Source organism: Amaranthus tricolor, chromosome 7 (assembly GCF_026212465.1).
Source record: "Amaranthus tricolor cultivar Red isolate AtriRed21 chromosome 7, ASM2621246v1, whole genome shotgun sequence".
Lineage (NCBI taxonomy): Eukaryota > Viridiplantae > Streptophyta > Magnoliopsida > Caryophyllales > Amaranthaceae > Amaranthus > Amaranthus tricolor.
In genome coordinates, this window is record NC_080053.1 from 17,617,154 (window position 1) to 17,625,734 (window position 8,581).

Below are 8,581 nucleotides of genomic sequence, written 5' to 3' on the forward strand. Positions count from 1 at the left end.
ACATTTTTCAGAGACTAACTTTATGTATCCAAAAGGGTGTGGATGCTCAGCTTTTTGCTCGATTCCCCACCAACTTCTTGTAAAAGCCTCTTTCTATGAAATGGAATATAATCTTTCACTATAATAATAATAATAATAATAATAATAATAATAATAATAATAATAATAATAATAATAATAATAATAACCAAATAAGATCAGATCAGATCAGACGACATCAGATCAGATCAGACAAGATCAGAAAGATTTTGATCGGATCAGACTAAATCAGACCAGATTAGACCTGACCAGATCAGATTAGTAATAAATTCAAGTCAGATCCAATCAGATCAGACGAAGAGAACAGACCCTTAGTTACATAAGTTCTTTCAGAAAACTTAGTTACTGATGTTCAAATAAAAATAACAAATTAAAAATCATAATCTTAGGCAATGGCGGACCTAAAATTTAAAACATGAGTTTGCGAGGTTAATAAAAGCGTCTTGATTCTCAATAACAAGTAAAGCGTAACTTGAATATTATAACATAAATAAAGTAAAACGAAGATAAAACTCGATTGACGCTTCACAATAACAAATTGAGCATTTCTTGATCAACTAGCACTCAAGTGCGCAATCTTTGTCCATCAGTTCATGTGTTCATCTACATTAAGAAAAAAGAAAACCATCATAAAAAGTAAGGTAAAAAATATACATAATGCAGAAATATGTCATAAAAAACTTAATAGTTTAGCAATATCTTTATAAAGAAAATTTTCAAATATATCATGCTCCATATAAGTGACTAAATTATCATTTAGAAACTCATCACCCATTCTATTACGGAGTCTATTTTTGATAAATGTCATTGCAGAAAATGATCTTTTAACTGATGCTCTCGCCACAAGAAGGGTCAACACTAATTTCAAAAGGAGATACACCAACACTAACTTCAAAAGGAGATACACCTTCGCATGTGTCAAATGCTTATTCAGCTCAACAAGTTTTATAGAATGCTCATTCAAATTCTTTATGCCCCAAAATATTTTGTCACTTCAAACATTATAAATGAAATTTTCAAGTTGATACTCGAAGTACAATAAATTATTACTTGAAATTTCACCAGGATAAAATTGAGCAAGTTGCAACAATTTTTTGGTATCAAAAGCAGCAAATTTGTTTTCTGGGTGAAAGCATTACATGCAAATAAGCAATTTCTTACTTATCAAATCAGTCATCTAATTCTATTGCAAAATAACTTTATGAAATACAAAGAAAAATGATTATACAACCTTTTTGCTTATTTCCCTACAATAGTACCAACTTTTGATTAATCATGAATAATATCAACTTTTGGGAGTATTTTCCAAGAATATCCCTAACATGTTAAAAATCAAACTATAGGATATTATATGACAAAAAAATTGGTAAATTAGTTAATAAACTAAGGTTTGTATTATTCTAGAAAAAAATCTTTTAAATTGGTGTTATTCATAGTTAATAAAAAGTTGATATTGTTATAGGCAAATTAATGAAAAGTTGTATTATTCACGGTAATTTTTCCAGATACAAATTACAATTTGGAGGAATTTGTATTTCCCCTTTGTAGATGACTAAGATAGATAAACTTACACAATTACACTATAAAGAACTTGAAGATGCTATTGTAATGAAGACCATTACCTGGAAACTTTATACAAGTTGTAGGCGTGTGCTCACTTTCCTTTTGTGATATTTTCCCCATAAAGGTATTTGGATTTGAACCTGGAAATTCACAACGAGATACAAACAACTCAATATACCAAAAAAAAAATTTTTTTGTTTACAAATTTTCATTACCACTTAATACCATATCTCCCAATAGTAATACATTAAAATGAATTTGATAAAGAAAATGAGATGATTAAAGTTGGACAAGCATGGCCATCGAGATAGCCAAGAGATTTTTCAACCAAAATTACACTAGTTTTCATTCTCAACTTACCACCTACCAAACGGGCCGTTAGTACTTAAGATATACTTAACAACAATGTTTGAATGAAATATAAATGTAACAGGCTCGAAATTTCTAATCTTAATCCATTCTTAATTTATTCAGTTTAATTCCTAATTCTTGATTATTAAGCTCCAACTTTATCTACTTCCCAAAATCTTATATTCCTTTTAATCATAAATTTTTTTTGTCTTATTTATTTCTTGATTTGATTTGTAATTTAATTTCCAATTCGATTTCCACATTCTTTACTTATTTAATTCCTTTAAGTTCCTAATACTTGCTCGATTTCTTAAACTATTCCGAATATGAAAATTTAATTTTCTTATTATTTTTATTTTTACTATTATTATATCCCAAACTTTTTGATTCTTACTTTATATTACGAAAATCTCAAAATCAGTTAATTAGTTTACGGTTTAGTAAAATTTTACGTTTAAAAATTCTTATTTTCTTAATTAACTTTGTTAACGATTATTTTAACTACTTTAAGACTTTTATTTAAACTATTTTAAACTAGTATATTTTATTATTATTATTATTATTATTATTATTTACTCTAAGTAAGTTTTTAAGCTAGTTTACCTAAACTAATTTTAATCACCTAAATTAACTTTAGTCAAAACCTACCCTAATATTTAAATACTCTGGTTACTTACATAAGTAAAGAAAAGTTAGAAAAAAATTTCAAAACCCATATCCTCTATGTTGGCCGGTTATGACTTGGAGATTTGGGAAAGGTTTTTGCAATTTCTTTTATCCAATGCATTACCCTTTTGTCCCATGCTAGTTTTTACCCAAGAGATTTTCTTGGTAAAATTGAACAAAACTATCAAAAGACACCTTTTATCCATGAGTTTCTAGTCCATTTTAGCCATTTAATCTCTTCACTTTTTCCTCCAAACTTTACTTCATAAAATCACTTACTAAATTTCCTAATATTAATAGTTGAAGAAATTCAAGAAAATGGAGCTTATAAGAACATCACTTTTGGAGCATTGGAGCTTGGAGTATTTAGCTTGGAGGACCTTACTTATTATTTTCCTAATTAGTACTTAGTACTAAGCTTTGGTGTTAGTATGGTATAACTTCTTACGCTACTTTTTATGTGGAATTTTACATTATATTTACCTTATAATACGCTAAGTATGAAACATGTTTAGTTAAGGATTTTAGTTGATGAAATTATGATTATATTTTATTAATTATGTTTATGTTCATAATATTTTAGGATAAATTTGTTTAGGAATTTGGGTTAAAGATTTTATTCTAGAAATGTTAAGTGTAAATTAATACTAGTATATATTTTTTTTTTGTGTGTGTTATATTAGGTGTATATATTAAGTATGTTCATGCTAAAATTTTTCTTAGTATGTAATTGTTAGTTCAATAAATTTTTTTGTTTTGTGTGTAATCCTGTGAACATGTTATATTAACTAAGATTATATTAAAAATGTTGTTATTTAAGGGTCCTCAAAGTTATACTAAATTTCTAAATTAAAGAGTATAAGTTTCTATTTTTTATAGATTATGTTAATTATTTAAATTTATGATTTATTGTGATGAATTACATTTAGTTGTTTATAGGTGAAAATATTCTAAAAGTAGGCTATAAACAAAAAAATTGAATAAAAGAAAAATAAAAACTATATAATAAATACTTATATATCAAATAATATAATAAGTTACTAAATGTTTATAATAAGCTACAAATATACTTGTGAATAACCTTTTATAAGCATTAAATATTGAAATTGTGAAAATTATAAAGTTTATTTGAAAATATTAATTTTCGTGAATTTATAAAATTTCACTTGAATTACAACTAAAAAAATTAAAGTGTTTGAAAATTTCAAAGTTATTTGAAAACATTAATTATCGTGAAGTCAAAAAAAAATTGAATTTGTGAAAATTGTAAAGTTTACTTGAAATATTTATTTTTTTTGAGAAAATTATAAAATTTCATTTGACTTGCAACTAAAAATAATGAAAAATGAAATTTTATGAGAATTATAAAGTTCACTTGAAATATTGATTTCGGTGAAAGTTATAAAATTTAAATTGGAGTTATAAATAAAATAATTAATTTAGCGAAAGAATAAGTTTTGTTGAATTAAAGTTGGGTAAAATTGACTTCTAAGAGTTTATTCCAAGTTGAATAAGACTTTAGTAGCCACTCGTGAAAAATATTAATTTAATTACTATTACTAGAATATTAAATTATGAGAGTGATTTTATTTGGCATCGACAAATGAATTATTAAGTTATAAGTTAGAGGAGGTACTACTAAGTGTAAATGCTAAACTAAAAATTTATAAGGGTTTAAAAGTAAATTCAATATGATTATATTAGATAAAGGAAAATTTTCACCTACGATTGTCAAAGTCAAAGTGAATTTTTAGCGATAAAAATGTGATGTGCTTGTATGAAATTATCTGTGTATTGATTGAATGACCCTGATAGTAAGGTAATGTCGAACCATGGATCGACATGTAAAATCCCGGAGCCCGTGCTAGCCGGCACGTAAAATGCGATGTAAGATAGAGGGTAAGCTACCTGTCCTGTAGAAGCTCGAGCATAATTGTATTGGAGGGGTGACGACTCCCACCACTGTTAGATATAGGACTTCGACCCTAATCTAGCCAGACCCTTACATATATCAGGTGTCATATTGTTGTGCTTGTTGATTTATGATAAACTTGATTACTATTGATGTTATGATGCATGGTACGATTATGAGTATTAAGCAAATGAACTTACTTAAGTATTAAGATTACCGAATTCTATAAGTAGCAATAATGTACTTCTGCCAGCCCTGAGAATGGTATCTTAATAATGACTTAAAAGTATGGAACAGTAAAGAATATAGTAAAAGTATACGGTGGTATCAATTAATTATAAGTTCGTACTTTAATTATTATTTTGTAAATATGGTGTGGATAGGGATCTATGCTCAGCGTTAAGCGATGACCGATTCAATAGGCTGTCATCCGTATCATGGATGGTAGAATTTTGCAGGATTTAGTTTCAGGTTTCGATCCATGCCACAACTACAATTTAGTTATGATATTGAGGACTTAGTTGCATTTTGTTATCCCTTGATATTGATGATCTAATTGATGTACTTAAATTTACTTGTTTTTGGAACAAACGATATGTATTTGATTTTCCAAATCTTATGTAATATTTATCGTTTGTCATAAATAAATTTTAGTTTTTTTAAAGTTTTGGCAGATCGGCATTTTGAGACTTCCACATTATTATAAACATTGTCACTAATGTTAATTACATATCAAGATTGCCGCTCCTGCTACAATAAACTTGGAAGATTAACAAAAAGTTTACAACTCTTGTTGAAAAAACACAAACAAGAGAGAAAGCAAGGATCAGAAGAGAATTCAGAAAAGTGTGTGAGCATCCTTCACCCAAGACCCTATATTTATACTACTTATAGCATACCCAAGAGTTAAGGGACATTAATTACTATTGATGATCAAGCTTAATGAACATTCATCAATACCATGTTTATAGTGGTATTTATGAGCATTATTTCATGTCTTGGCACACCTCATAAAATCAGAATAAGAAGTGAACAAGAAAAGGAATTCAATGTCCATTGATCAAAGAAAACAAAAAGAAAAAACTGAGGTTGGACAGCAACCAAAGTCGATTCGGCTTTGGTTCCCCTCTATAGAAAAGCTAAGTCGACTTTTCCCGTTGACTCAGTTTCTAATTTGTTTTTTGTCCTTCCCTTTGACCCCTTTGGACTTTGTATTTTTAATACACTTTATTCCACTACTATTTGTAGTACTTGGTCATATTTGTTCGGATTAATATACACTAAATGTCCAACAATCCTCCCCCATTTAGAGTATATTAAAACCACTTTTTCTTTTACAAACAAAATTTATAATTCCATTTCATGCATCAACGCTAATGTCCCCACAGATTGAATTAACGCCTACTACAATACACTTTACAAGTGATCGAGCCAGAATTAATATCCCTACAGATTTGAATCAAATGACCCATCCAACCACTCAAAGATAAAGTATACACAAAATCAATAACACAAAGTCATTAACCTGACACATTATAATACCGTGTCCGTGTCTTATACATAAGTTTATCATAGTCGGTATGCAAATCTTGACTACTTGTAGCGGCCACACTTCAAACTTATATAGGTAGGTTCTTATTACGTATAAAACATATCCTCGTGAAAATGGATACAACACTAATAGCTTTTCAATTCTTGACCTTAAGAACTTTCAATGGACAACTACCTCATTCATCATGGTCTATGGTAGAGGTGTTTATGGGCGGGCTTGGGAGGATAGCAGACCGGGTAGTACCTAAAAAATCTACCCGTAGACTCAAATATTCAAAAGCCTGCCCGCATTTGCGGGACTTTTTTTTTATGTCGCTACCCGCCCATATTTAAAGCGGACAGGAGCCGCGGGTTGACAGGTATTTATTATATAAAAATTAAAAATATAATACAAATTATAAAGTTAAGTTTTAATAACAACTAATACAATACGTTGTCCAAAATACTCCAAATACATAAAAAGTCTCAAAATACTCAAATTACATGAATATAAAAATTATGTTGGATAATGCAACAAAAGCATTACGTTATCGATTTATCTTACTACGGAGTACAAGTCCATACATATACCTCTCTAATCATAATAAATTTAAAAAAATTATTAAAGTGGGTATATACTCTAATTAGTAAAGTTGGGTATGTAGTAGACTAGTAATACTCGACAGTAGACTACTAGTTTCATAATCAATAAAATTAATTATTTAATAATTAATTTATTAAACTTGCGGGCGGTTGGGTGTACTCGCGAATATTTTTTTGGCGTCGCTGCCCGCCCATTTATCTCGGCGGGCGGGTCTTACACATCCAAATTTTAATTTTTTTTGAAAAACGTTGTCCAATTCTGTTCGTTTTTCGAGCAGAGTTGGCCGAGCCTGGCGGGTAGCCCGTCCATGAACAGCTCTAGTCCAAAGCAACAGTGAGCTATTAAAACTTGTTGCTTACAAAAATCAAAAGGAGCTTTACCACATTGAATTCAAGTCATGATGTTACTTGAGTGTGAATTGGGCTTTTTTCAATTGACTTTTATGGACATAATCCGATTTCAATTGATGCTTGTTTAACTGAATCCCTACCCATGGCTTTAGTGAATGAATCGGCCACATTGAACTTAGTGTTCACATAGTTAAAAGTTATGTCCCCATTAGTGATAAGTCCTTGCACTAGGCTGTGCCTAAGAGCAATATGACGATACTTACCATTACACACTTGACTATAAGCCCTACCTAAAGCCATCATGCAATCTGCATGAATCACCACCGGTGAAATTGGCTTAGGTAACAAAGGTATCTCAAACATAAGATTTCTTAACCACTCCGCTTCACTTGCTGCCGAGGCAAGTGCTATGAATTTCGCGGACATGATGGAATCATCTATACATGTTTATTTCTTTAAGGACCATGATTTGGCTCCTCCCCATAAACAAACACCCAACCACTAGTTAAAGAGTTATCCTCTTCATTAATGATCCAACTAGCATTGGAATACCCTTCCAAAACATGACATTCACCACTATACGTAATACCATAATCCATGGTACGCAACAAGTATCTTAATGCTCCTCTTATCTCCATCCAATGATGGGGACCCGGGTTGCTTGTAGATCTACTTAGTTTACCAACCGCAAATGCTATGTCTGGTCTTGTACAAGTCATGGCAAAAATCAAAGATCTAATGATTGGCAAATTATGAAATTGGTAGTCTTGTATGTTTGGCAAATTTCATACTTGGTTCCATGGGAGTATAGACTGGTGCCTTATTAAGCATGCTAAATCGCTTAAGTATTTTCTCAATGTAGTGAGATTGACTTAGCTTGATTCGGTTACCATCTCTTATGATCTTAATACCTAAGATCACATCAGTCTCCCTATATCCTTCATTTTAAAGGACATAGACAAAAGGTCTTTTGTCTCTTGGACTTGTGCAAAACTAGTACCGCAAAGATGAGCATGTCATTAACATATAGAAAATAGATAACCCCATTACCACGGCCATCAAATTTTCTATATACGCACTTATGAACTTGATTTAATTTGAATCTAAAGGACAAAATATTGTCATCAAATTTTTGATGCCATTGCTTAGGTGCTTGTTTGAGTCCATATAAGGATTTAACAAGTTTACACACCTTTTGGTCTTGTCCCTCCAAAACAAACCCTTTGGGTTGTGTCATATAAACCTCCTCATCTAATTCCCCCTATAAAAATGCGATTTTAACATCCTTTTGATGGACCTCTAGATGATAAATTGTAGCTAAAGCTACCAATACCTAATAGTGGTTATCCTTGCAACTAGTGCATATGTATCGAAATGATCAATACCAAGCTTTTGTTCAAAGCCTTGTGTCACTAAACAGGCCTTAAACTTATCAATAGTACCATTAATCTTCATTTGCTTTCCAAAAAACCCACTTGCAACCGATTGGTTTACAAGTAGGAGGAAGATCCAATAATACCTAAGTATTATTTCCCATCATGGATTGCATCTCATCATTGATAGCCT